General features: G+C 39.7%; 1 protein-coding gene across 7 annotated transcripts in view; it reads right to left on the reverse strand.

The window, feature by feature from the left end:
- The window catches only part of HECW2 (HECT, C2 and WW domain containing E3 ubiquitin protein ligase 2), a 390676-nt gene that overhangs the window by 153564 nt on the left and 213409 nt on the right, over positions 1–23703 (reverse strand). The window contains exon 1 of one of the 7 annotated variants that reach the window (XM_009182668.4): positions 6459–8216. The exons of the other annotated variants lie outside the window; for them this stretch is intronic. The gene's annotated coding sequence lies outside the window, so the exon portion shown is untranslated. Of the gene's footprint in view, positions 1–6458; positions 8217–23703 lie in introns of those variants that run through there. 7 annotated transcript variants of the gene reach the window in all.

Genomic DNA, 23703 nt, shown 5'->3' on the forward strand with positions numbered 1-23703 from the left:
TTTGGTAGCTCAGTAAACACCTTAGTGCAAGATCCAACATTAGGCCCTTCAAGAATGTTCTATGACATGATGATAAAATGCCTCAATCCTATTCCCTGTAACAAGACTCACAGTATCAGAACAAGACTTCCTGCTGTCAAAGAACTTTCATAAGAAAGAGCAGAGTAAATGCTCTTTTTCCATTTGGATAATTTGGACAAGTGTAACAGGCCAAAGAGAGTTGAAAAGAACAGTTTAAGCCTCAAAGACAGAATGAAAATAGCAATTATAGAAGGGATAGAGAAAATGATATTTATAAAAATTCATTCGACAAATACATACTGAGCATCCACTATCTGCTAGGCAATATTCTAAGTGACAGGGATTTGCGTAGGAATAAAAGAGTCAAAGTCCCTGTCCTGGTGAAGATTTTGGTCTGGTGGGGAAAGTAGTCAGTAAGCAGATACATAAACAAAAATGCAATGTCAAGTAGTGGTAACTGGCTTAAAGAAAGAGAGCTTGGGTATGGGTTGGAGACAGGTTAGTAGGAGAGTACAATTTTACATAGGTTGGTCAGGGAAGCATTTGAGCAGGAACCTGAATGAAGCAGGGAACTGAACCACAGGGAGATTTTGGGAAAAGGCATAACCCAAAAATGCAAAAGCCCTGAAACGGAAGCAAGCCTACCATGTTCCAAGGAACATCCAAGTGATGGAGCCAGAGCAGCATGAATGAGGCAGAGACTGGGAGAAGAAGAGATGAGAGAAACAGACAGGGAGGGGCCAGCTTCTAGACTGTAATAATAACAATAACACTCTCTAGAGCTTACTGCGTGCCAGTGCTGTTCTAGCGTTTTACTTTTATTCACTCATTTAAACCTCTAACAACCCTTTAGGGTAGGAACTATTATCTATAAAATTTTTAACAATGAGGAAAGTAAAACAGGGAGAGGTTAAGAAATTTGTCTAGGATGATAAAGCTGGTACGGCAGTCCCCCCTTATCCATAGTTTCACTTTCTGCAATTTCCGTTACCCAACGTTAACCCTAGTCTGAAAATATTAAATGGAAAATTCCAGAAACAAACAACTCATAAGTTTTAGATTGTGCACATTCTGAGTAGTGTGATGAAATTTTGCATTGTCCCTTCCATCCTGCCCGGATATAAATCATCTCTCTGTCCAGCAGGTCCATGCTGTAGATGCTCCCTGCTTGTCAGTCACTTAGTAGCCATCTCAATTATCAGATCAGCTGTCATAGTATCTCATCACGCAGGCATTTTGTCATCTCACATCATCACAAGAAGAAGACGAAGGGTGAGTACAGTACAGTAAGATATTCTGAGAGAAAGAGATCACAATCACATAACCTATTTTGAGAGAGACCACATTCACATAACTTTTGCTATAATACATTGTTATAATTGTTCTATTTTGTTATTAGTTACTGTTTATCTCTTACTGTGCCTAATTTATAAAGTAAACTTTATCATAGGGATATATGTATAGGGAAAAAGAGTGTATGGTACGGTTCAGCACTATCCGCAGGTTCAGGTATCCACTCGGGGTCTTGAAACGTATCCCCCATGGATAAGGGGGAATTACTGTATGTACAGAGCGAACTCAGTCCTGCTCCAGTGACGATGCTCCTCAACACCACACCTTACTGTCTGTCTAGACCATACTCTGAGGATAATGGAAAATCATTGAAGGATTTAAAGCAGGGAAGTGACATGATCTGCATTAAAAAATGATAATGATAATTCTGGCTGCTGTGTGCAGAACAGACTGTAGAAGGGCAAGAGAGGATGATGCACAATGCTTCATGCCCAGGCCAACCACCAAGCATGGGAGCCATAACCTGGACATGACTCTCCTCCATCTCCATCCTACCTGTGCAGATAGAGCTACAGCTGATACAAATATCCACCTTAGTGCAAAAGGCTGTGACCCAATCTCACGTTCTTCAGTTCAACAACGCTCAGTGGTAGGGGCGGGGGAGGCACTCATCCTCCTCTAAGCCCTCTCCAAGTCAAACACCATCCTGTAATTTCACTGTCTACCTCCACTACGCTCTTCTCCTCCCTCTCTTTATTCAAACAACTCCCGAAAGTCCGATTTTCCCCACACTCAATTTTAATCAGTCAAAATATAAAGCTCTGATTCTCTACCACTTCGTAGCTCAGTGAAACCCTTAATGCAACATGTTTACTATACCACTGGTGTTCAGTCTACATAAACCTTTATTTACCAACAAAGTTTGGCTCTGTGTCCCCACCCAAATCCTACCTCAAATTGTAGTCCCCATGTGTCAAGGGAAGGGCTTGTAATCCCCACATGTCGAGGGAGGGAGGTCATTGGATCATGGGAGTGGTTTCCTCCATGCTCTTCTTGTGATAGCTAGTGAGTTCTCATGAGATCTGACAGTTTTGTAAGGCAGTTTTCTCTGCTTTTGCTAGCTTCTCTCTCCTGCCACCTTGTGAAGAAGGTGCTTGCTTCCCTTTTACCTTAGGCCCTGATTGTAAGTTTCCTGAGGCCTCCCCAGCCATGTGGACTGTGAGTCAATTAAATCTCTTTCCTTTATAAATTATCCAGTCTCAGGGAAGTTTTTTATAGCAGTGTGGAATGGACTAATACACCAACAAAAGTATGTTTTCCTTTTCTATGTATATATCACACATTACGGGTGCAATGAGAATAACACATTACTTGATACTGATGTTGCCAGGCTGCCACTGCTAGGTAACAGCTGATTTGGTTTTAAATTTCATTTCTCCCATTCACTGGATTTATGACCTTGGGCAAGTCTTGAAAACTGCAGAGACTCTGTTTTTTTTTTAATCTATAAAATGACAGTAATCACACTTCAGGTCAGAAAGCTGTGAGGAGTACATGAGTATAGTATGTGAACCTGGCATATATCAGGAGCTAAACATACGAGTTTTAAAAACCTATTTCGGGCCAAGCACGGTGGCTCACACCTGTAATCCCAGAACTTTGGGAGGCTGAGGCAGGTGGATCACTTGAGGTCAGGAGTTCAAGACCAGCCTGACCCACATGGTGAAACCCTGTCTCTACTAAAAATACAAAAAATTATTTGGGCATGGTGGCAGGTGCCTATAATCCCAGCTACTTGGGAGGCTGAGGCAGGAGAATTGTTTGAATCTCCCTTGAACCCAGGAGGCGGAGGTTGCAGTGAGCTGAGATTGCGCCACTGTACTCCAGCATGGGCGACAGAGCAAGACTCTGTCTCAAAAAAAAAAAAAAAATGAAACCCTATTTATTCCTTCTTTTAAAGGGAGTTATGTTTTCATTTGAGTCCTCAAAAGCACAATTCACCAACTTCATTTCCTTAGCTTTTACTTTTAAAATTTATTTTATTCTAATTTCTCATAAATATACATAAATTAAAACAAAAGCATGCTCATTAATGTTTCTTGAAACACTGCTTTCTTAATCCACAGATGCCGAAAGAACAGGCAGCACGGGTGAAGTCCTTACTGTACGGTGATTGTAAACTATGCCACTAAGAGCATAGCACAGGATCTCACACGCAGTATCTCAATGCTGCCCAGTTCTTGAATGGAAGGTCACTCAAAGCTTAAAATTCTGCCAATGAGCTTTAGGCCTGGCTTGATAAGGAACCAGATGGAGATGCCCTCATCTCCCTACACAACGAAACCAGGATCTTGAATATAGTGTTCAACTTGAGAATCTCTACCTTGTCACTATGTGTGTAAAAAGTTACCAGGAATGATAATAGCAATTTGATTACAGACCCTCCTTTCTTTCCTCTAATTATTTAAAACATACCATGCAGGCCAGGCACAGTGGCTCACGCCTGTAATCCCAGCACTTTGCGAGGCCAAGGCAGGCAGATCATGAGGTCAGGAGCTCAAGACCATCCTGGCCAACATGGTGAAACCCCGTCTCTACTAAAAATACAAAAATTAGCTGGGTGTGGTGGCAGGTGCCTGTAGTCCTAGCTACTCAGGAGGCTGAGGCAGGAGAATCGCTTGAACCTGGGAAGCAGAGGTTGCAGTGAGCCAAGATGGTGCCACTGTACTCCAGCCTGGCAACAGAGCGAGATTCCATCTTAAACAAACAAACAAACAAACAAAATGCATATATTAAGCTTGCACTCAAAGATAATCTCTTTTAATAGTAAGTGAAGTTTAGCAAACTCTAGAATCTGTAGGATGTTACTTTTACACTGCACCTAACGCTGAAAATTCAGAGAAATATATAATCATTATGAAATACAATGTTTAGTACAAAAGCATCCTTTGGTTAGGAGTAAATTATTCCTTTGATTTTAATGAGTTCATATAATATGGATGAGGAACTCTAACAGTTAACTTTATTTAAAGAAGGAGGTTACTCTTATTGAACTAAACCAAATACTTGTTGGAGCTCATCTAATCTCATCCTTAAAATATTAGTTGGAAGCATATGGGAATGGCTGGGGGCAGCAGCTCATGCCTGTAATGCCAGCACTCTGGGAGGCCAAGATAGGAGGATTGCTTGATGCTACGAGTTAGAGACTAGCCTGGGCAACACAGCAAACCCTGTCTCTACAAATAATTTTTTACAATTAGCTGGGCATGGTGTCACACACCAGCAGTTCTAGCTACTCAGGATGCTGAGGCAGGAGGATTGCTTGAGCCCAAGAATTCCAGACTACAATGAGCTATGATCATGCCACTGCACTCCAGCCTGGGCAACAGAGTGAGACCCTGTCTCTAAAAAAAAAAAAAAACCACACAAAAAAGCAGTGTGGCAATCCCCCAAAGAGCTAAAAACAGAACTGCCATTCAACCCAGCAATCCCATTACTGGGTATATGCCCAAAACAATACAAATCATTCTATCATAATGGCACAAGCCTGTGTATGTTCACTGCAGCACTATCCACAATAGCAAAGACATGGAATCAACCTAAATGCCCATCAATGACAAATGGGATAAAGAAAATGTAGTACATATACACCATGGGATACTATGCATCCATAAAAAAGAATGAGATCATGTATTTTGCAGGAGCATGGATAGAGCTGGAGGCCATTATTCTTAGCAAACTAACACAGGAACAGAAAACCAAATACTGCATGTTCTCACTTATAAGTGGGAGCTAAAAGATGAGAACTTATGGACACAAATAGGGGAACCACAGACACTGCGGCCTACTCGAGGGTGGAGGATGGGAGGAGAGAGAGGATCAGAAAAAGAAATTATTGGGTACTAGGCTTAGTACCTGAGTGACAAAATAATCTGTGCAACAAACCCCTGTTACACAAGTTTACCCACATAACAAACCTGCATATGTACCCCTGAACCTAAAACAGAAGTTAAAAAAAAACAAAAAGAAGCAGGTGGGAGCAATATTTCTGAAACATTCACTGCTCCTGATCCTAAAGAACAATGTTACGAAGTGACTGCTCCCTGTGGGTCCCTCCCCAAAACTGCTTTATTAGATCAGTTACCTTTCCAGAGATGACTGCTCATGTAAGTCTTTACTAAATCATCAACATACTTTTCACTAAACTGTGCTCAGTGAGGCACTACAGGCATTCTAGTGAGCAATTCTTTGTGAGAGTCTATTCAATACATTGCAGAAACATTAGCATCCTTGGCTCTCAGGCACTAAATGCCAGTTGCACCCTACATGGCAATAAAAATTAACACCACCACCCCTCTTGAGAATCACTGATTGGCATTTAATAGCCAAAAAGTCAAAAATTTCACTGTATAAAACCAACTTGTAAGGGATTAGGATAAAACTAAAATTTTGCCCTGGAGTTGTTTCAGTTTTTAAATAATTAATTAAAGTAGATTTTCTGCTTGCAAATTTTAGAGGTCTATAGGAAACTGGGTCAGTTTGCCACAGTTGCCACAAGACAATATATAAAAACCATGGTTTTATTCTCAAGTTAAAGTTTGGTTGTAAGACTGTCATTCAATCAACAGTTTCTAGAATATGGATGTCTATGAATACTTGCCCATATGAAATTTACCTTAAAAGTAAATCTGTTTTCACATCACACTCCCTGAGAGAAGAACTTTAAAATTTGTCAAAAACCATGATTATTCCAGGGACAGATAACCTGCCATGAAATCTATTTAGACTCAACCTAAGGCAAATTTCCAAAGCATTTTCTTGTAGGTAGAACCCGTACTTAACATCACAGTAACATCACAATCCATTTAAAACAAGCAGACCCTAAAAATTCACAATGAGGTGATTGTCTATTTATATGTAAAAGTTTTGCATGCTTTAATCTCAGCACTGATCTCTTATACCCAGTTGTCAAGTGATCAATGTGCCACATAGTTTGTTAATAACTGTCCCTCATCCAGCTGGGAGGTGACCACATTTAAGAGCTTTTCAAAGTGTAAGGCAGAGAAAACTGTAAATCCCAAACAGCTGGACAAGGAAATCAGGTGACAGTGGAATTCCTTCCACAGCACTTTCCAGTATCTTACCTCATATAATCCCAAAGGTTTTAAAATCCATCATTCAAATGAGACTTAGGGAGCAGCAAGAAGAAATATGGCATTCTCCTTAAAATCATATACCTGGCCAACCCATGTGGCAGTTTCATTCACAGAAGCAGCCAGAGCTGAACTGAGGTCAAGGCAGGTCTGGAGTTCTAAGGTGGCTTTGAAAGCTCTGCAGGTCCACTTCACGGATGCTCCTGCTTCTCTTCCTCTTTCCCCAAAGTTCTAGAAATGAAATACTAGATAGGATTCCGGCAGGTCTCTAGCAAGAGGCTCCTGTCCAGTACGAATGACAATAAAAGCCACTCCTGCCTTTCATCAAGACTTATCACTGTCCAGGCATCCTAAGCGAAAAAAAATGTATCACGTCCCTTCGGCCGAGGCAGTCGTGGCCACACCCCTGTAAAGGGTACAGGATGCAATCGCCCCATCCTCCCCTCAGCTTCCTTCCTTTGCTTTTCCATGGGAGAATTCCAAAGAATGAGTTATGTGTACACACACACACACACAGACTGGGCTGATGTCAGACAAGCTGACTGCAATCACAGAAAGGGGAGCTTGCTATTTGATTTACTCAGAATACAGTGGTCACTACCTGAGAACTCCAACTTACCATTACCATAAATCAGACAGAGCATTCATTTAGGTTACTGAAATGGGCTTACAGTATTTTAACTAATCCACAGTGAAATTTGTGGACTTGTGATTTCAAACTGTGAAAATGGACTAAAGTTTTTTCAAATGTATTATAGCTTTAATGAAAATCCAAACATGCAGTTATCAATTCAGAAGTTATTTTCAAACCTGACTTTTAATGTGAAAATAGATACAATCATCAATCTAGCTAATGCTCTTGTCTTATACTGGAAAGAGTTGGGGTAGGGAAATCCCCAGTGCGGATCCATCATTCTTTAATGGAGAAAGAGGCTTTCTGAAGCTGTTAGCCCACCTGGGTCAGCAGTTGCAATTACAAAGTGCTGGTTTAATGTAATCAAAGGCTATAAGACCATCTCTCTCCAGCAAACCTCCAGGAAAACGAGACAAAATGGTCTTATATGTCAAGTACATTTGCTGTGAAAAGATGCAAACTAGATTTAAGCTGCACACTATATTTGACGGCTGCAATTACCTCTCTATTATTCCCTTAACCCAGACGCAGTTTGCCCTGAAACTTCGAAGGGCCACAGAGCTTTGGGCTGATTCTGGAATTGGATGAGTGAATATAGCAAGCCAGGCACTCCAGGATCACCACCACCCTGTCCAGGCCTCTTCTGGACTTGTAAACCCAGCCCAGTTTTAGAACAAATCACTATGACTTTCCAGCGTCCTAGCAAACAATAATAATAGCAAGTATGCTCAGAATGGCAACTATGTGCCAGGAACACATAGGAGATGCTTTTAAAATAGTATCAAATGAGTGCCACTGTGCTGTAAGAATAAGGTCAGTAGTGTCATTAGGCCCATGTTACAGATGATAAAACTGAGGCTCACCGAGAAGAAGTGATACCAGCCAGGATTTGAAGTCTCATCTGAAAGACACTTAAACCCAAGCTCTTTTAAGATACTCTGCCTTCCTCAAACAACACTCTTGAAAACACCAGCAACCTCACTAACTTAGGTGGCCAATGGGTCCACAGTGGGCTCAGTCACCACTGGGAGATAAGAAAAATAAATCTAGGCCAGGAACCATGGCTCATGCCTACAATCCAAGCACTTTGGGAGGCCAAAGTAGGAGGGTCGCATGAGGCCAGGAGTTCAAGATCATGGTGAGACACCATCTCTACAAAACCTTTTTTTTAACTTAGCTCAGTATGGTGGAATGCACCTGTAGTCCCAGCTACTCAGGAGGCTGAGGTGGGAGAAGCGCTTGAGCCCAGGAGTTCAAGGCTACAGTGAGCTACGATCCTGCCAATGCAAATCAGTCTGAGCAACAGAGTGAGATACTGTCTCTAAAAAGAAAAAGAAAGGAGAAAAAGAAAGAATAAGAAATCCAGAAAGAATAAATATATTTCCTCTTTTTGGCATCAAAGTTGGCTACAGCCGGCCGGGCGCGGTGGCTCAAGCCTGTAATCCCAGCACTTTGGGAGGCCGAGACGGGCAGATCACAAGGTCAGGAGATCGAGACCATCCTGGCTAACACAGTGAAACCCCGTCTCTACTAAACAATACAAAAAACTAGCTGGGCGAGGTGGCGGGCGCCTGTAGTCCCAGCTACTCGGGAGGCTGAGGCAGGAGAATGGCGTAAACTCGAGGGGCAGAGCTTGCAGTGAGCTGAGATCTGGCCACTGCACTCCAGCCTAGGCGACAGAGCGAGACTCCGTCTCAAAAAAAAAAAAAAAAAAAAAAAAAAAAAAAGTTGGCTACAGCCTATGTACAACAAATAGACTTCTTAACAACATAAGCCTCTCTGTTTTTATCCCCAGGTAGGGATAGAGTATGTAATCTTGAACTCTTGACTACTTTCTAGTTACGGACCAACAGACTCTCTGTTGGGTAGAAGAGAGACTCACCCACTCTGCTTATGGTGCAGCTGTTACTATCACTCACTCCCTGGTCTCTGAATCCCACCTGCTGCTCCTACCACTCTGGTCCTGCAAGCCATGATTCTTTGCCTTCCAAATACCATAACATTTGGTACATACAACACTTTACCTGCACTCTAGGTTCTGGATCACCCTTGTATTACCAATGCCTACATGTGACAATCTATTTTCCTATATGGAGAAAACCTACTTCCCCCCAGCATAAGACACTATCATAATGGAATTAGATTTCCCGGCTAACCAAGCAAGAAACTAAAAGGCAGGGCAACAGTGGTTGATGAATGTTGGAGCTTCGATTTCAAGCCATCGCACATGTATTCTTTCATTGGGATGGTAATTTTTTAAGCACAAGTAATTCAGCCAGTACTACTTTAATCATAGTAAATTATTATATTGAGAAGGTATATCCAGAGTATCATAAATTCACATATGCTTTCCTTTCTCCAAACCACACCCCGTTGTGGTGAAAGTCGAGCAAAACCAACAGGAACAAATAAAAAGGGGAAGCACATTAACAACAACTTTTTATCAACAAAACACTCTTATGTTTTTACTTACTATGATATCATATGGTGCTAGGCACTGGGAGGTAGCTATGAACAAAATAAGCATAGCCCTTGGCTTCACAGAGCTTATATTTTAGAGAGTAAAACATTAAATAAATAGAAAATGAATTCTTTAATTACAATTATGACACATGCTTACAAAGGAAAAAGAAAACATCCTCAGAGTATGGATGGGCCGTCAACATGACGTGGTCAGGAGAAAAAGAGAAAGCTCACTCAAGGCATTGGCATATGAACCACGCTCTGAAGGGATGAGGCTGGTGAAGGAGAACAGCATCTAGAAATTTCAAGAATTGATGTAAAGGAGAGAAAGGGAAGCTTAAGAATGAAGGAATGGAAATTATCCCCCAATCACCTTTCCCATTTCCATCAGATCTCCTACTGCAAGCTCAACTCATTATTACAGTTTCCAACATTCAAAGCTACTGATCTAGCAAGGATGGGTAGAAATGTGATTTATGGATGCTGAATGGATTAACTTTACACAATTAAAGACATCACTTAACTAAAGTAGCTCATTTCCCAAAGCTTGCAGAATATTTATTGAGAGTAAAGCAGGGAAGAGCAAAGACATAGTCCTCAGATTACAACACAAATTGGCAATGGAAAAATTCAGCAGTGTCTCCTCCACCTATCTTTATGCTGGTACAAAAACACAAACTAGAATCAAGGTTAGCATATCAGGAAGGAACAACCTTTTTCCTGAAAATCCCATTATGAATTTCCTTTGTGTTTTGCATTTTGCATGCCTCTGAGGCTGACATCACTCATATACATTACTGAAGCCTCACAGCATGTGTCTGCCTATCTGCTGCAATTTTTATTGGAGACTTCTTCTTCCAACCCTGTGTTCCTAAAGCAGCCAGAGGAATGCTTGTCCCATTGTCACTCTATTTTCAGATTCCCAAAATCTTTCAATGGGAATACACATCATTCCGTGTATAAATCAGAGAGCTTTTTGAAAATATACACAGAAGTGAGGTAGCTGCTAAAATATCAAGGGTAGGACCTCCAATCTAAACCCAAGTTGACATATGTGTACAAAATACATGTATTTTCAAATCTGGCTTAGAAAGTAGGCCATTAAATTCACTAAAAATGATCATGACTATTATTTGTTATGTTATAAAAACTGAATACATGCTAGGCCCTATAAGTGTGTACACACACTCACTTAATCCTCAGAGTAACCAGAGTAACAATCCCTATGTCATAAATTAAGAAAACTAGGGGATAGATTGAATAACTTGTTCACAGAAGATCACATAGCTAGAAACTAGCTGGATTTCAAATCTTGGGTCTGTGTGACATCAAAGCTTACCCATACTTTTGCCACTCTTCTACAGCTTCCCCCCACAATAACTACCTACCATTCACAGAATGTCAAGAATTACGCTCAGTAATTAAGAATCATTCACCGAAAGAATTCTCACAGTAATTCTGAGAAGTGTCCTCAGCCCCTAGATGAGGAAACGGAGCTCAGAGAATTCCAGTAACTTGACCAAGAGAACACCACAGCAAGGCTGAAAGGTGCAGAGGGAGATTTCCCAGAACCCTGCACAATTTCAGGAGAAATCTGTGTGGTACGATGAGTTTAGTAAAAGTAATTAAGGACTTGTTGCTTTCTCAGGGTTGTTCAATTTTATCTGGGAAATTATCAATATGCTTTGGAAGAGAAGAAAATCCTCAAAGGACTGATTTCCTCATCTTAGGTGGACAAGGAAATCCCTCTAGGAATGTGTATTCAAGCCAAAATATCAGCATTGTGATCCATTACTTCCATACACAAATATAAATGACCCTCAGTTATCTATGTTTAACAGATCAATACCCACAAGCAGATGTAATGTGCCAAAAACTCTGAAAGCTATATACCAATTAGAATAAACGTAGTTCTTTTCCCTTCACCTACTTCTACCACAGAATTAAAGACCCAGCTATAGTAGTATCTGCTTTATTTGGCTGGCATATGTCTTGAAGATCTTAGGATGTAATATTTTTCCTCATGGGAGAATTTCATATTAATATCTATGAGTATTATATTTTTCCTTAATGGTGAACTTTGTGTTAACATTGCATTAACTCCATATTAATGGAAACACAAATGTTTCCAAGTGAAATATTAAGGGGTTTAAATGCAACCCCTCTTCTCTAATTCAATTTATAACTCTTTAAATGCACAGTTAATGGGTTCTTCAGCTATGTTATTTTTCATTCCAAATTAAATTATATTATTGTAAACCAGGGGGAATTTAAGAATAGGTTTTAAGCATGCAAAAATCTTCAATTAAGATGAAACTATTTAGTAGAGAAGGATGTAAAATTACTTTACCTGTACATTTATGTTGTTTCTGTCTGTAAAATGGGAACATTACCCTTTTCCAATAATGCTTTGCATATAGCAATGAACACAATAATATACCCTAGAGATGCTCTCCTGAAATAACACACTCAGAGACTCTAATAGATTCACATTAGTGAACAAAATTGGCATTTATACTTTACCACCATAGTGTATGATTCAGAATTAAACATATCACGCAGATTCCCACATGCTGAAAGAGTAGTTCTTAAATTTTATTGTGTCTTAGAATCATCTGGGACTCATGTTTAAAACTCAGACTCCATAGATCAAACCACAGAAATTGTGATTCAGTAGGTATAGGATGGGTCTTAGGAGTCTGCATTTTTAATTTTTAATTTTTGTGGGTACATGGTAGGTGCATTTATTTACATGGTACATGAGATACTTTGATACATGTATACAATGCATAATAATCACATCAGGGTAAATGGGGTATTCATCACCTCAAGCATTTATCCTTTCTTTGTGTTAAAAATAACTCAGTTATACTCTTAGTTACTTTTAAATGTACAATAAATTATTGTTGACTATTGTCACCCTGTTGTGCTATCAAATGCTAGATCTTATTCGTTCTATCTAACCGTATTTTTGTACACATAAACTATCTGCACTTCCCCCCGCAACCCACTACCCTTCCCAGCCTCTGGGAACCATCATTCTATTCTCTGTCTTCATGAGTTCAATTGTTTTCATCTTTAGCTCCCACAAATAAGTGACAACATGTGAAGTGTGTCTTTCTGCCTCTGGTTTATTTCAGTTAACATAATGACCTCCAGTTTCATCCATGTTGTCACAAATGACAGGATCTCATTCTTTTTCATGGCCGAATAGTACTCCATTGTGTGTGTGTGTGTGTGTCTGTGAATATATGTGTATATATATATGATACATATATATATCACATTTTCTTTTTCCATTCATCTGTTGATACAAACATAGGTTGCTTCCAAATCTTGGCTACTGTGAACAGTGCTGCAGCAAACAGTGCAGATATCTCTTTGACACACTTCTTTCCTTTTTTTTGCATATATACCTAGCAGTGTAATTGCTGGATCATATGTTAGTTCAATGTTCACTTTTTAGGAACCTCCAAGCTGTTTTCCATAGTGGTTGTACTAGTGTACATTCCTGCCAAGGTGTACAAGGGTTCCCATTTCTTCATACCTTCGCCAGCATTTTAAAAGCCATTTTAACTGGGGTGAGACGATATCTCATTGTAGTTTTGATGTGTATTTCTCTGCTGCTAGATATATTGGAAGTCCATTGTATGTTGTTTCTTTTCTCCTGCTGCTTTTAGCATCCTTTCTTTATCCTTGACCTTTGAAAGTTCCATTATTAAATGTCTTGAGGTAGTCTTGTTTTAGTTAAATCTACTTGGTGTTCTATAATCTTCTTGTATTTGAATACTGATATCTTTCTCTAGGTTTGGGAGGTTTTCTGTTATTATCCTTTTGAATAAACTTTCTACCACTATCTCTCTCTACCTCCTGAATAAGGCCAGTAACTTAGATTTGCCCTTTTGAGGCTGTTTTCTAGATCTTGTAGGCCTGCTTCATTCTTTTTTGTCTCCTCTGACTGTGTATTTTCAAATAGCCTGTCTTCAAGCTAATTCTTTCTTCTGCTTGATCAATTCTGCTGCTAAGAGTTTCCGAGGCATTCTTCAGTATGTCAGTTGCATTTCCAACTCCAGAGTTTCTGCTTGACTCTTTTTAGTTATTTCAAGCTCTTTGTTTAACTTATCTGATAGGATTCAAAATTCCTTCTCTTTGTTTACTTGAATTTCTTTTAGTTTCCTCAAAACAGTCACTCTGAATTCTCTGTCTGACTGATCACAAATCTCTGCCTCTCCAGGATTGGTCACTGGTGTCTTATTTAGTTCTTTCGGTGAGGTCATGTTTTCCTGGGTGGTCTTGATGCTTGTGAATGTTCTTCAGGGTCTGGGCATTGAAGAGTTAGGTATTTATTGAGGTCTTTACAGTCTGGGCTTGTTTGTACCTGTCTTTCTTTGAAGGTATTCCAGATATTTAAGGGACTTGGGTGTTGTGATCTTAAGTTTTTGGTCACTGCAGCCATATCTTCATTATAGGGCATCCCAAGCCTAGTAACAGTGTGACTCTTGCAGACTCCTATAGGTACCACCTTGGTAGTCTTGGATAAGATCTAGAGAATTCCGTGGATTACCTGGTAGAAACTCTTGTTCTCTTCCCTTACTCCTCCTAAACAAATGGAGTCTCTCTCTCTCTCTCTCTGTGTGTGTGTGTGTGTGTGTGTGTGTGTGTGTGTCTGATGAGCTCTCTGAACTTAAGAGAGGAATGACACACAGACTCCTGTTATCACTACCACTGGGACTGCACTGGGTCAGACCTGAAGCCAGCACAGCACTGGGTCTCATCCAAGGCACATGTTAACCACTGCCTGGCTACCACCTCTGTTCACTCAAGGGCCTAGGGCTCTACAATAAGCACAAAACTAAGCTAGCCAAGCTTGTGTGTTTTCCTTCAGGGTGGCAAAATCCCCCTAGTCCTGGGCAGGCCTAAAGATGCCATCTAGAAACCAGGGCCTAGAGTAGGAAACCTTAGGAATCTACTTGATGTTCTATTCCACTGCAGCTGAGCTGGCACCCAAGCCACAAGACAAAGTCCTTCCACTCTGCCCTCATCTTTCCACAAACACAGGCATTTCTCCCTATGGCCACTACTGCCCTAGGTCCATGGTAAGCACTGCCTGGCTACTGCTGATATTCATTCAAGGCTTACAAAGTTCTTCAGTCAGCTTGCAGTGAATGATGCCAGGCCTGGAACTCTTCCAGTGGGCTCCCCTCTGGCCCAGGGTAGGTCCAGAAATGCCATCTAAAAGCCAAGACCTAGAACTGAGGACACCAGTGAGCACTGTCCTCACCCATTGTGGACAAGCTGGTACCTAAGCAGTAAGACAAAGTCCCCTTACTCTTCCCTCTCCTTTTCTCAAGCAAAAGGAGTCCCCCCTCTTAGCTGCCACAGCTGGGAATCTGCTGGGTCATACCTGAAGCCAGCATGACTTTGAGTCTCACCAAGGACCATGGTGAGTACTACCTGGGTACTGCTGCTGATTATTTAGGGCCCAAGGGCTCTTTAGTCAGCAGGTGATGAATCCTGACAGGTCTGAGTCCTTCCTTTCAAGGAAGTGAATTCCTTTCTGACCCAGGGTGTGTCTAAAATGTCATCCAGGAGCTAGGGCCTGGAAGGGAGGCCTCAAGACTCTGTCTGGTGTCCTATCCTACTGTGGCTGAGCTGGTATCCAACTTGCAAGACAAAGTCCTCTTTATTCTTTCCTCTCTTCTCCTCAAGTGGAATGCAGGGGTCTCTTTTGGAACTGTGAGCTGTGCTGCCTGGGGGTGGGAGAGGGATGGCACAAGCACTCCCCTGGCTACCCCAGCTGGTATCTCCCTAGGTCACATGCCCCCAAAGTCTACTGGCTCCAAGCCTAGCACAGCACCAGGACTTGCCCAGGAATTGCAGTCCTTGTGGCCTAGACTGCCTTTAATGTTTATTTACGACCCCAGAGCAATTTAACCCATGGTGGCGAGGCTTGCTGGGATTCAGGTTCTGACTGCTAGAATGAGTGATTCCCCTCTGGCTAGGGCTGGTCTAAATGCTCCCTCTGTGGGTGCCAGCTAGGTTCTGCCCAGTGCTGCTTTCTGCTGTGACAATGCAGCACTGCATTTCAATGAAAAGTCCCACAACACTGCATTCTCCCTCCCCAAGCACATAGATTCTCCCTCTGTGCCACTCGCTGCTGCTAGAGGTTGAGGGGATGTAGTGTCGGCATTGAAAAACTCTCTCTCCTACCCTCTTCAGTGCCTCTTTCAGTGATATGAAATTAAAACCAGATACTGTGATTGCTCACCCAATTTTTGCTTCTTATGAAGGTGTTTTTTTGTGTGTGGAGAGTCGTCCAATTTGGTGTTACTGTGGTGAGGACAATCAGTGGAGGTTTCTATTCCACCATCTTGCTCTGCCCCCTAAAGTCTGCATTTTTAAACAGTTACCTCAGCTAATTCTGACACAGGTACTCTTCGAACCACATTTCTAAGAAACAATGGTGTAGAGTCTTAAAATCCAGTAGACCATGTATTAATGTACACGTATAGGTACATGTCATTTTTGATTTTGCATATTCATTTTATTAAACTCAAAAACAGACATACATCTGTACCTGCACTGTGTCTCTTACCTTAACAGCTCACAATTATTATGTTCAATCTACTTTTAAATAAAGAATAAAAGAGCATAGTAAAAGGACAAGCAAGGACAGGAATAATGAAGACAGAAAGGGGCACTAACATGAGAACAAAGTTTTAGGTTCTATTTAAGCTGAGAACAGTGCTCCACAAAATATGGACCATGGGCAAGTGCTGGTCTACGAACTGGTTGTTAATAATCTGAGATAGGTCTAGAAACTGCCTGGAAGCTCTTAGAAACTTTTATAGAAATTTGTCAGAGTAATTTCATGTCTATTCAATCTAATGATAAAATTTGGGGCTCATATTTTGTAGATCTTATATTTTATTCCATTTCTTTTTCTACTAGTTTATTTTTACTCTATTTTACCTAAAAGATCAATGTCCATGATGGGTCCACAGGTAGTCAGTGAAGCATTGGTGAACTCTACAGAGAATAATTGGCCTTCTTGGTTAGTCCAGTGAGCCTCTCCTAACCCAGGATTTTAACACAAAAGTGAATATCCTCAATTTCTCATAATTACTTACTGTGAATCTGTCAGCAATGAACGATCTCTGTTTTCTGTGAATCTACCAACCTCTTTTTAGCCTGTATCCCCTTTTAGAATAACATTTTAGTAACATTTCTTAAAAGTTTACTTTCAACAGTGTAAAGCAGTACTTTTTCACTTTTATTTTTCTTTTAATTTTCAAAGAGACCCTTGAGTCTTAACATTTGAGGATTCAGTGACAAATGCTATGATTGTATTAATATCTGTACCCTATCTATGTATTTTTGCTAACACGAAACTATGGTCTCAGGCTATTCTCAAAAAGCAGGTCCTTTAACTGCTTTGCTCATCTTAATGCCAGTTCCCTATCAACTATCTAATGACTTTCTTGATATGTGGCAATGATAACAGTAATAAGAAGCACAAAGTATCAGTAAATTATTCTAGTCATAAATACATGGGACACGGGTCTCATTTTGCGGTTTCCCTGCCTCCTAGTAAACTTTGAAACCTAATTTTCTCCCTTGTTGAAGACCTGCATTGTAAACAGTATTAAAGTTAAATGTTAGATATATTCTTTAGGGTTTCTGCTTCCTGGTTGATATATCCCTTGGTGGTCCCCTACAGTTTCTACTTTTGGTATATAAGTGTTGCCAAGAATAACATTTTCCCTTTCCAAGTTAAACATGGTGTTTATAAAAGGTGTAGGATGGAGAACCTGGAAGTATGAATCTGTGCATACAATGGGTAAAGTCACAATAATAGCAACCACTTTCCCAGCTGCCAAGATCTCTAGCCAGGAAGAATAAAAACGAGGATTTTTTCCTCCCTACATAATTGTGTCCCCCTTTTAGAAGAGTTAGGAAGTCAACCATTAAGTGTCCAAATTTGCTTTCTGATGCTTACTAAATTTCTGATGCACACTAAATTTGTTCATTATATTTGCTTAACATTTTTTTAGAAGCCCAATTTTAGCCATTTTCTCATGTAATCAGTTAACTATATGGCTAAGAACTCTCTGACAGCTTGTAGGCTGTACAGGACTGCTTTGGTTCTGCGGCCAAAAATGGACACCTTTTTAGCTGTGTGAGGTTGGCCAAGTGATTTAACTTCCTAAACTTTAGTTTTCACATCTGTACAATTGGGATAACGGGGCACGGCCAGTACAATTTTGAGAGGATTGTGAAACTACATAAAGTCAGCAGCATAGGGCCTGGTGCAGAGTCCATGCTTGCAGCAGTAAAAGCTCAGATGTGAGTGTTGTTATTTTTAACAAGGAAGACTCTAAATCACTGAAATAAAATCTAGCAAAGTTCTTGGAATTTTCTCACTCTGACAAGTACATTAAATAGATAAAGGATAGTCCACCAGGAAGGCAGCTGGCTAGATGAACTGACCACTGGTGTCTCCTTGATCTAGGTTATCTGACATGCCCAAACCATGCTCAAATTCAGTACTTTGATTGTAATTCAAGTAATATCTTCGGAGAAAAAGAATTGCCTGTTTTCAATTAACCAAAGGAATTATAATTATGTTAATTTCTTTTAGTGTACCACATACATTTGTTTCAGCAATCACTTTGGGAAAGGTTAAGTGGAGCAAATATAACTAAAATCACAGGACATCTTTGTAAAAGTAGATGGCGTTCATCCAAAATGCCCTTCCTGGAACAAACTGTAACAACTTGATTCACTCCCGCCCTTCCCTACCAAGCTATATTTAAAGGCCCGTAAGCATTTCCATCATAAACTGCTGTCATCAGGATTTGTAATTTTACCTTCTAACCTATTTCAGAGTTTATATATAAACATCTCAAACTTAAAAAAAGCTATTGTTTTTAAAATTTAACAACTTCCTTCAGTAAAGGATAAGCGTACAAGGGGAAACAAACAAAAAAGTAATGATTATACGTGAAAAAAAATTATCTGCCATGGCTTGATAAGCAAAAAAGGTGCATGCCCAAGAAATATGTGTCACCAAAGATTATGTAAATTCAATGGTGAATAATATGTCATGATTCAGAATAATTAGAAGCTAAATAACTGTCCAGAAATTAATGAAAAGGTAAATTATGGTACAGTCATATTATAGGGTATTATGTAGCCATCCCATGATATTCTCAAATAATTTTTAATAACATGGAAAACATTCATGAGATAATAAGTGGAAAAACATACTGCAAAATTGTATGTTCAATATGAACTTAACTGGATTATAAAATAAACATACATACAATCTATATTTAAAGTTGTAAAAGAAATATGCCAAAATGTTCATAGTAGTTACAGCTTGGCAGGAAAACCTAAGTTCTTTAAGCTCGTCCATAATTTCCAAGTGGCCTACAATGAACTTGCATTACTTTACTAATCAGAAAAGAAAGGTTTCAATGTGGCTTAGTGTCACAGACAAATACAGAAACAGTAATACGGGAAAAAAATGAAGGTTGGCATCTCTCTCCTATCTTTCCACATCCTCTGCATTACCCTTGCAAATCTATCTTTAATTATCAACTATTTTGACATTTGAAAAACTTATTTGTACTGTGGATTTATGAAATACTCATTCAAAAAGAAGTTTTCATTTATCAAGCAGTTTCCCCAAAAACTGACCTTGTAGCTATCCACAAAGTATTATCAACAACTCATGTCTCAAGATTCTAAAAAATACAAGTATCATCCACCATAAGGTCACCTCTAGGGGACAAAGCATAGATGTGGGATACATTCAGTAAGGGAAGGGTGAAAAAACAAAAAAAAGAAGCAAATACGGCACATGAAAACTAGTTTTGGCTGGGCGTGGTGGCTCATGCCTGTAATGCCAGCATTTTGGGAGGTTGAGGTGGGCAGATCATGAGGTCAAGAGTTTGAGACCAGCTTGGCCAACATGGTGAAACTCCATCTCTACTAAAAAATATAAAAATTAGCCAGTCGTGGTGGTGGGCGCCTGTAATCCCAGCTACTCGAGAGGCTGAGGCAGAATTGCTAGAACCCAGGAGGCAGAGGTTGCAGTGAGCTAAGATCGTGCCACTGCACTCTAGCCTGGGCAACAGAGTAAGACTCAGCCTCAAAAAAAAAAAAAAAAAAGAGAAGAAAAAGAAAACGAGTTTCAATCTGTTGAGCTGTTGTACTCTAAACTTCAAGTATTTAGCAGTTACCAACTTAAAGAGAACTGTCCCAAATGGAACTATGATATCAATTTAAATCAAACACAAATATTAAAAGAATTCAGAGTCCCAGTCTATCTTAGGGACTCTGACTGGAAACAGACTGTGTCACACAGTCACACAGACAGACACACAGAAATCACACAGCAATCAATCATTGTGAGCATTCATGATCACAGATATTTCCAGTTTCTCTATAAACTTTAATAGATTCTACTTTTACTTTTTCATTGAGATAATAGTTTTTGCCAGTTTGTGAAGTATTTTTTTAATTTCACAGCTTGTTACCAACGGGTTTTGAAAGAAAAGGAAGTGGTAACCTTTTTCAAAACATCAGGATGGGTAAAAGACTGGCACAGGGTATACTTGAGAACCAAAATTGATTATTAGTGGGAACACAACAGTGGAAAAAGATGTGGATACTGGTGTCACTCAATGGCTAGGAAAAATGAATCAAACATGAGAGGCGGGAAAACGTCTACAGAGAAACATCATCTATTTCAATTCTTCTGATGGAGATTGTCCAGAATAAAGTGAACTAGCCTCTACTTATTACTTTATTACAGTTATGCAGATATTATAAATGACACTTGTTCTATGTCACCAATGCCATACATTTTTCCAAGGCTGATGAACATGTTCTTAAAGCTTATATGTCTACCATTCAAAGTACTTTCACTTGTGCCTTCTCATGCCAGTTAGGAAAATCTGGTCCATTTGGATACACTGTCAGGTCCAATTCCCTCTATTAGTCTAAGTTCCTTCAGGATCAGAACCATATTTCATTAATCTCCACATTCCTAACAAGTATCTAATGGTGGGAAGGGCACAATACGTGTTTTTGATTAAAAGAGTAATAACACATTCTGAATCTTAGCTTTTATTTCCCTCAAACTTTGCCCCAAACACCAGAAGTGTGAAGTACTTCATAACTTATTGATCTCCAAATTTGTGTATTTAAGAGCAACTATTTAAATAACAATTGAAGAGATACTGAGAATGTAACAGACAAAAAGCCACATCAAAAATAATCTCATACTGAGAAGTAAAAAACAAGAATCCAACAACAAAACATAAATTAAAATAGATTTCCAGTTGGGCACAGTGGTTCACGCCTACAATCCCAGCACTTTGGGAGGCCAAGGCGGATGAATCACAAAGTCAGGAGTTTGAGACCCGCCTGGCCAACATGATGAAACCCCATCTCTACTAAAAATACAAAAATTAGCTGGGTGCAGTGGTGTGTACCTGTAATCCCAGCTACTCAGGAGGCTGAAGCAGGTATCAATTGCTTAAACCCGGGAGGCAGCCACTGCAGTGAGCCAACATCACATCACACCACCACACTCCAGCCTGGGCAACAGAGCAAGACTCTGTCATTTAAAAAAAAAAAAAGCCCGGGCGCAGTGGCTCATGCCTGTAATCTCAGCACTTTGAGAGGCTGAGGCAGGCGGATCAACCTGAGAGGTCAGGAGTTCGAGACCAGCCTGACCAATATGAAACCCCATCTCTACTAAAAATACAAAAACTAGCCAGATGTGGTGGCATGTACCTGTAATCCTAGCTACTCAAGAGGCTGAGACAGGAGAATCTCTTGAACCCGGGAGGCGGAGGTTGCAGTGAGCCAAGATCACACCATTGCACTCCAGCCTAGGCAACAACAGCAAAACTCCATCTCAAAAAAAAAAAAATTAATACATAAAAGTAAATGAATGAATTAATTAAAATTGTTTTTCATTCCTTTGGGTAAAAATATAGAGTTACAAACTCTGTAAAAATTGTTGTTTGATCATACTCAAATTTCATAAACATGCCAGGGAAGTTTTAATAACATTAATTCCTAAACCAAAGGGAAACCAGGTTGGCCAAAGCTATCCACTAGTTAGTGCCAGGGAAAAGTAGCTTAAACTTTCAGTGATTAAACAATGAGTAAATTCTGAGAATCCCGAACATAGAGTCTCAAACACAACCTAAGAGGCAAATTATATTATGGTCATTTTAATTTTTTTGTCAGTTTTAAAGTTACCTATTTGCAACAACTGTATTCTTGATATAAGGTACTAAAAAGTGTCCTGATGCAGTGCATTAATCTGCTCTCATGCTGCTCATAAAGACATACCCCAGACTGGGTAATTAGTAAAGGAAAGAGGTTTAACTGACTCACAGTTCCACATGGCTAGGGAGGCCTCACAATCATGGTGGAAGAGCAAGGGATGTCTTGCATGGTGGCAGGCAACAGAGGGCTTGTGCAGGGGAACTCCTCTCTATAAAACCATCACATCTCATGAGACTTATTCACTATCATGAGAACAGCATGGGAAAGACCCACCTCCATGATTCAATTACCTCCCACTGGGTCCCTCCCATGATACGTGGGAACTGTGGGAGCCACAATTCAAGATGAAATTTGGGTGGGAACATAGCCAAAACATATCATGCAGATTTTCCTGAAATATCCTCAGCATAATTAATGCATGAATGAAGCAAAGTTTCCATTTTACAAATTCCTCACGCAATAACAATTGCAACATCTGAAAGCGCTTAAAATAAGTTTTTCTCACTGTTTCTTACCAGCAGATTAAGTCAATACTGCCAAGCCAAATTAGAAAATGTGAACCAAACAAACAAGCAAAATACAAAAGAGAAAAAAGAAAAGAAAATCAACAAGTATATATTTTCTTGGCACAAGTTTACTCAGATGCAGTCTCACAAAGCATTTCTGCAATTATTGTAAAACCAAGTTTCACTGTGAAATCTGTGTTCAGATAGTTTTGCACATATTACTCTAAGAGTAGCAAAATCACAACTGTCTCCTCTTTGGCCTTTCTTTGGGTTGTGAATCAATCGGACTGCCATAAGTAGAGCAGAGTAGTTAAAAATCCAAGCTCAAAAGTGAGATTCCTAAGTTTAAATCCAGGCCCTACCATGTCATCTTTTTGTCATCTTGGCTACGTCACTTTAACTCCCATTGCCTAGGGCTGAAATAGCATCCATACTGCACCACCACTCCCATACAGACACACAATTTCATACAATGTGCTTTTATTTATGAAAAGAAACATGGAAATGATAAAGAAGAAGCCACCACAAATGGTTACCTACACAAAGAATAAGTGTTCAGAGTGGAGATACCAGGGATAAAATATAAAACTACTCTTAAAACACTTTCTTGTGTAGATTTCCTCATTGGCCCCAATAGAATATTTTCAAAACCCAACAATTCATTAGAACACATGAAAAAAATGTTTAAACATGAGTTAAAAACAATATTAAAATATATGTAGCCCCTAACTAAAAGTAAACCTCATTAGTCACAATTGACAACTAGGGCACCAATGCCCACATATTCTGAAAACTGTCAATGAAAATTAAAGAATTAAGCCTCGTTTTGCTTTTCTAGAATGAGTAGTTTTTCAAAGGTACTAAGGGGCCATAGCTAATGAGGAGAAGTACTTTTTATGTAAGAATTCCAGGAAATAAGTATAGAAGGAATAAGAGAATTACAAAATTCATAATTTTTCAATGCATAAGAAAATAACATATTTGAAAACATTAGACAAAAAATAATCAATGAGAAACATCCTAATGAAGAGATTATGCTGCCACAACTTGAACCCATTAATCAATCTTAGCATCACGAAGAATGGGGCAGCCAAACTCTTGTATAACTTTTGATGGAATGCAACATGAAGTACACAGCACCACCAAAGAAGCATCCTTGGGGAAAAACATGAACTTGATGATATTCAAGACCCTTTTGGTTAAACTCCAATTTATAAGAAATAAGGGAGTCAGTGGAACAAGTTAAAAGACACTACCAGTGAGCAAAAAAACAAATTCAGAATGTGGGACATTCTCAAGGACAACAGAAACAGCTGTCACT

This window comes from Papio anubis, chromosome 10 (genome assembly GCF_008728515.1).
Source record: "Papio anubis isolate 15944 chromosome 10, Panubis1.0, whole genome shotgun sequence".
Lineage (NCBI taxonomy): Eukaryota > Metazoa > Chordata > Mammalia > Primates > Cercopithecidae > Papio > Papio anubis.